Below are 6,859 nucleotides of genomic sequence, written 5' to 3' on the forward strand. Positions count from 1 at the left end.
CCGCCATAAGAATGCCACGTGTCCATTCTCAATAGAAGATCTCTAATAGTTTTCGATATATTGGAAAAAATAGATTTTCATTTTGTAACTTCAAGTGGCTGTAACTTTTTTATGTGCACATTTGTACTAAGGTAAGTCAAGTTCAATGGAACTATTTTTGGTCCCAGAATATGACTTAATTTATGACCTGCCTTTTTGTTACATCCTGTATCACCTACTAACACTTGTGATTCGTCACCCTAAAATTACGTGACGGTGTATATGCGATTTTTTTGTGGCGCCCAATGAAACTTCATTAAAAAATTGGTGGCGATGCAAGAAAAAATATTTTTCCACCTACCTCTACCGAAAGTATACTTTTCCGGACCTGATTGTAGGGAGCAAAGTTGTACTTTTCCTCCCTAGGGAGGAAAAGTAAAAGTGACGTCATGGTATTTGATTCATGAAATATAACTTATTGACGCCCTGTACAATATCTATTTTCTATTACGTAAGTATCTATACATTTTAACGTTTATTTATAAAACACCCTGTATGTTGTAGAATGGTAAAAAACAGTAAATTGTTATTTTGATTTAACAATAGGTTTGTTCTAGCAAACATTCAAACTAGTCAGAAACCGGCAACAAACAGTTGGTCAGTGAGAAAACATAATACAGTCACCAGTGCTATCCCCTCTACTCGCGCTGGTCCACTATTCGCTGATGGTTTCAAATCGTTTGAAACTGATGCTAGAACAAACCTAATGTTTACACTAATAATTTGACTTATATTTGACAGTTGACAGTTATATTGTACCTACTTGTTAGTTTTAGTTTTAATAAATTTTGTTGGTTAGTTCTTCTTCTTCTTCACGTGCCATCTCCGGGACGGAGGTTGGCAATCATCATGGCTATTCTGATATTAGATGCTGCTGCTCTAAACAGTTCGGTTGATGTGCATCCGTACCATTCCCTCAAGTTACGCAACCACGAAATTAGTCTCCTTCCTACACTTCTCTTGCCCTGGATTTTCCCCTGTATAATCAACTGAAGTATGTTGTATCTCTCATTACGCATAACATGCCCCAGGTACTGCAGCTTTCGTGTCTTGATGGTTTCCAATATTTCCAGTCTTTTGTTGACTCTTCTCATGACTTCGTTGTTTGTTGTACGCTCGGTCCATGATATCTTCAGGATTCTTCTATACACCCACAGTTCAAATGCTTCCAACTTTTTTGTAGTCGATGCGTTAAGAGTCCATGCTTCTATCCCGTAAAGCAGAGTCGAGAAAATGTAACACCTTGCCAGCCTAACTCTCAAGTCTAATTTCAGTTCTCTTGCACAAAGTACCTTTCTCATTTTATTGAAGTTTGTTCTTGCTTTCTCTATTCGAACTTTGATTTCTTTGGAGTAATCGTTTGTGTGATTAATTATTGTGCCAAGATAGTTATAGTTTTCTACTTGTTCTAAAGTTTTACCTTTAATTGTCAGGCTTTCATCATTATTTTGGGTTTTTGATACCCTCATGAATTTAGTTTTCTTGATGTTTATTGATAATCCATATTCTTCTCCATACTCAACTATCTTGTTCATTAGCTTTTGGAGGTCTTTAAGGTTGTCTGCTATTATGATAGTATCGTCCGCATTCTAATGTTGTTAATTGGCGTTCCATTTACCTTTAGTCCTGCTGTTTCTCCCTCAAGAGCTCTTTTCATAATTTCTTCAGAGTATGCATTGAATAGTAGTGGTGACAATACACACCCCTGTCGCACTCCTCTTTTAATTTCGGACTCTTCTGATGTGTGTTCGTTAATGCGTATGTGTGCTTGCTGTTTATAATATAGATTTGTTATAATTCGAAGTTCATTGTATTGTATTTGTTTTGCTTTGAGGACGTCCATTAGTTGTTTGTGGCGTACTTTATCGAAAGCCTTGTTGTAATCTATGAAACAGACGTACATATCCTGGTTCACGTCCAAGCATCTCTGGATTAATACGTTGAATGCAAAGAGAGCTTCACGGGTACCTACGCCTCTACGGAATCCAAATTGCGTTTCTTCAATATCCATATCAAGTGTTTGGTAAATGCGTTTATGAATGATCTTTAAAAACATTTTAAGTGTGTGAGACATCAGGCTTGTGGTACGGTGGTCGGTGCATTCTCTAGCATTTTTCTTTTTTGGGAGACAAATAAATGTTGAGGTCAACCATACATTGGGTATGTTACCCGACTGATAAATTTCATTAAATAGCTTTAAGAGGACATCTATGTACTCATTTTCTATTATTTTAAGAATATCAATAGGCAGTTGATCTGGCCCCGGGCTTTTTCCGTTACTGGTGTTTTTTAGTGCATACAATATTTCTTCCTTTGTAATTTCTACACTTGTTTCCCTGTTTTCGAAAGATATGTCTTGTAGGTTTCCTCTTTCGTCGTCGAAAAGCTCTTCCATATATTCTTTCCATCGTTTTAGCTTTTCGTCAGTCGTTATAATAGTGTTTCCATTTTTGTCTAAAAGAGTTGTGTTGTGGTTTCTTTTTTGCAGCCCTGCCATTTCTTTAACCTTTTTATGCAGGTTGAATAGATCGTATTTGTTCTGAAGATCTTCTATCTCTTTACATTTTTCCTCGTAGTAAGTTTGTTTTGTCTCTCTTATCTTTTTCTGATTTCATTGTTAATTATTTTGTAATTGTGATTGTCTTTGTTCTTGGCTTGTCTTCGTTGGTCCATCATGCCGAGTATCTCGTTGGTCATTCAGTTGTCTCTCTTTCTTATCGGTTCTTTTAATATCTCTTTGCATGGAACAAGTAGGCAGTTTTTTAGTGTTTCCCGCCATTGATGGTTTACCTCGTAGTTGTTAGTATCTAATTTATCCAAGTTTTCGTATATTTTCTGTTGAAGTTTGTTTTTTATATCAACTTCTTTCAGTTTGCTAACATCTATATTTGGAGTTCTTTGGGGTTTTCTAATACGTTTAAGCTTAAGCGTGACATTAGCGATTAGTGGGTTATGGTCTGATGTGACATCTGCTCCTGGATATGTTTTAACGGATTTGATGGTGTTACGATATCTCTCTTTAATCAGTATATAATCGATTTGGTTTCTTACCACTTTTTCCGGTTTATCTGCTGGTGAGCGCCATGTATATAACCGTCTCAAAGGTAATTTAAAGAACGTGTTTGTGATTATTAGATTTTGTTCTTGGCAGAATTGTATTAGACGATCACCTCTATCGTTACGTTCCCCTAGTCCTTGATCTCCCATTATTGTTCCAGCACTTCCCTTGCCGACTTTTGCATTAAAATCGCCCATAACTACCGTGATTTCCCTGCTCTTTGTCATTTTCAGTGCATCTTCTGTTTGTTGGTAGAATGTTTCTACTTCATGTTCTGTTGCATCCGTCGTTGGTGCATATACTTGAATCAAATTTAGTTTCGTGTGTGATGTCCTTATTTGTAGTAGCATCACTCTTTCTGACATTGGGACAAAACCCTCTATTGACTTGTTGACTTCTGTATCGACAATAATTGCTACTCCACGTCTGTTGGTTGTCAGTGTTTCCCGAATAATATAAGGTACCGGTTTTGGTCGAAAGGCATCCTGAGTTAGGCCACCATGTTTCGCTTACTCCTAGTATATTTATATTTAGTCTTCTCATTTCTTGGAGGATGTTATGCATTTTACCCGGCTGATACATGCTTTTGACATTCCACGTACCTATCTTTGCCTTCGTTAATTTTAATTTATCTTGTTTCGGTGTTTGACAAGGGTTTCGCCGGTTAACGACTTGGGAGTCCTTGTATGTTCCTCCCCTGCCGGATCTTGGGCTCCGATTCCCATTATCAGTTTCTTTTTTTCCTTTAGTACTCATTTCCATGATGATTGTACTAGAGATATCCAATTGGATCTTTAATACAGTGGTTTCTCCTTGCCTTCTGTATCCTTATGCCGTTGATCATTTACTTGATTCATTCGCCTTTGGTGCCAATTTCTTAGCGCCAGGACAAAAGAGTGCCCTTCCACTCACCAACTCATCCGCCCGAAGCCGTTGGTCAGCAAGTGTGGGATTGCTTATACCGGCAATCGCTCGGTGGAGTTTTCGCCACATCTGGCTACCCTCACTTAGTTTAGCCTGCAGACCAATGCAGTTGCCCGGGGTGTGGCACGTGGAGCCATAAGTGAGAGTTAGTTGTCTTATGAGGACCAGTTATCAAGAACCATCTCCCATCTATGACGCTCGATGTGGTCGTTCCGATAAAAGGTGCTACCTCTATAACACAACTTTACACCCCGTTGGTTAGTTACATAAATAAATTAAGTAAAAATGAAAAATGACTTGTTATCAATTTGAGGAAGGTGGAAAAACCATATGTATAACATGGGAATAAAGTGCCTTTTCCTCCCTTGAATGATTACTGCCCTCCGCTACGCGTCGGGCAGTAAACTTCATTCTCGGGATGAACAGTAGCACTTTCTTCCCTTGTTATACAAATAGCTATTTCATATACGTATCTTCTTTTTTCTTGTGTGGCGTCCCAAGAACTCTATTAGGAAATGGCTGTGGCCCCTATTGAAATATTGTTGCCACTCATACAGGATGTCCAGAAACTCTCCTGACAAATGAAGACCGTAGATTCCTCAGATAATTTTAGGACAATTTAACCTTGTAACTAGTTTTTTTTAAACACCTCTAAAACGCTTGTTGAAAAGCGAAAACTGGTACGCTCATTTATCTTCCAGAGATAAATCGATTCCATCAATTGCGAATTTCTAGTGCCGGTCATATAGGCGTCCGTTCTGTGTAGGGCAACGGTTATTTTATCGCATTACTTTTTTGTCTTTAACTTTTAAGCATTGTTGACACAGGATTATTAAATTGTGAGATATTCTAGTACTAAAAGGTACTCTTGCTGAAGTCTGTAGGATACACCGTTTTCTAGAAAAATCGATTTGAAAATTGTTCGTTTTTTGAATTTGAACAAAATTTTCAAAAAAAAAACGGTGTATTTTATCAACTTAAAGCAAGAGTAACTTTTAGTAGAAGAATACCTCATACGTTAATAATCTAGTGTCAAAAATGCTTAACAATTAAAGACAAAAAAAAATGCTTTAATACAAAAAAATGCGATAAAATAACCGTTGCCCTACCCAAAACGGACGCCTATGACGGATACTAGAAATTCGCAATTGATGGAATCGATTTATCTCTGGGCGTACCAGTTTTCGTTTTTTCTATAAATAGCTTTGTTTTGATTTTTTTTTTCAAATTCAAAAAACCAAAAATTTTTTCAAATCGATTTTTCTAGAAAACTGTATCCTACAGACTTAAAGCAAGAGTACCTGTTAGTACTAGAATACCTAACAATTTAACAGTCCAGTGTTAAAAATTTAAAGACAAACAAGTTATGCGATAAAATAACCGTTGCCCTACCCAAAATCGAAGCCTGTGACCGGAATGATGGAATCGATTATCTCTAGAAGATAAATGAGCGTACCAGTTTTCGTTTTTCTACATAGAAGCGTTCTGGAGGTATTAAAAAAACTGATTACAAGACACCATCTTCAAACAGCTCTAGCTCCCTTGCATTTTCGATCTAGGTGAAGTGTCTTATAATTAACTGAGGAGTCTTCATTTGTCAAGAGAGAGTTCTGGACACCCTGTATAGCCGACATGACCTACAACAAAAAACTTGTGTCAGTCAATTTAGGGTAACGTGGCAGGCAATGTGTCAAAAAGCATAGGAGAGGGGGACTGGTGCCTTCCGTTTAGAGTTAAGGTTTGCGCCTTTTTTCTGAGCCAGTCAGACCCTGAGAATCTCATGGGTCGACGCTCGAAGTAGTCGACTCGATTTCAGTCGCGTAGATCTCTCCCCGCCACTCAAGTTCCTTCGTTGTGGCACTGAGCTCCGTAGACGGTGCGTTTAGGATTGCAAATCTCCTTGTCTTGTATGACTCTCGTCCCTTGCGATCGGTAGCGCACGAGAAAGTTCGAGTGAGACGCACGTTTCCAGTCATGCAGGTAGTTTATTTTATTTGTTTTCTTCGGTTTTTGCGCTAAATTGTTAGTTTTATTTAAAGATCGCTGCATGTTATGTTCGTTGATTGTAGTACTATTATAGTAGCTTTGTGAAAATATATTGTTCATTGTATAGTGCTCATTGCATTGAAATTATACTAAGAATGTAACAATACCGTACTTTTTACAGATCGAAACAGTCGTTTTGGTTGATATATAAAAAAATGCGTTCTTCCTGGTTGGAAGATGTGAGCAAACCAAAACTGAATCGACTAGTGTGCGAAGAACAATCGCTTGTGCTGCAGGGTTCGTATAAGACGAGCAAGACACGCCAACTTCGAGACGTGTCTTCGATCGCCCCATGTGCGGACGGCCATTGGGTTTTTGAAAGGAGGGGCGAAAAGATATATTGTCATTTATAAAACAAAAATTTTATTTTCGTTAAATAGTGTACAATTATCATTAAAACAATGCTTTGAAACATAAACATCTTATATAAAATAGCTTTTGCCAATAACTTTAGGCTGCGTAAATTAATAAAATTATACGTAATAAACAATATTAAATTTACTATCTATCTGGTAAAAGTTTCTAATATATTTACAACCATCTCTACTTTTTAAAAAAGTTTCGGTTATACAATAAATAATAGCAAAAGTCTTATACATCTTAACACTTTATATTAAAAATAGCAATTCAGTCAAACAGTATATGTATATTTGTAAAATGGCAGACGTAGAAAGATATACATGGACGGATTGATCAACATAGAATGTAGGCTCTTCTTAAATAATGAACTTTCACTATCTAGTGAAGAGTTGTGGTGGTGATAATTAACTATATTCAATTGATTATACACTG

This window comes from Diabrotica virgifera, chromosome 10 (assembly GCF_917563875.1).
Source record: "Diabrotica virgifera virgifera chromosome 10, PGI_DIABVI_V3a".
NCBI classification, from domain to species: Eukaryota; Metazoa; Arthropoda; class Insecta; order Coleoptera; family Chrysomelidae; genus Diabrotica; species Diabrotica virgifera.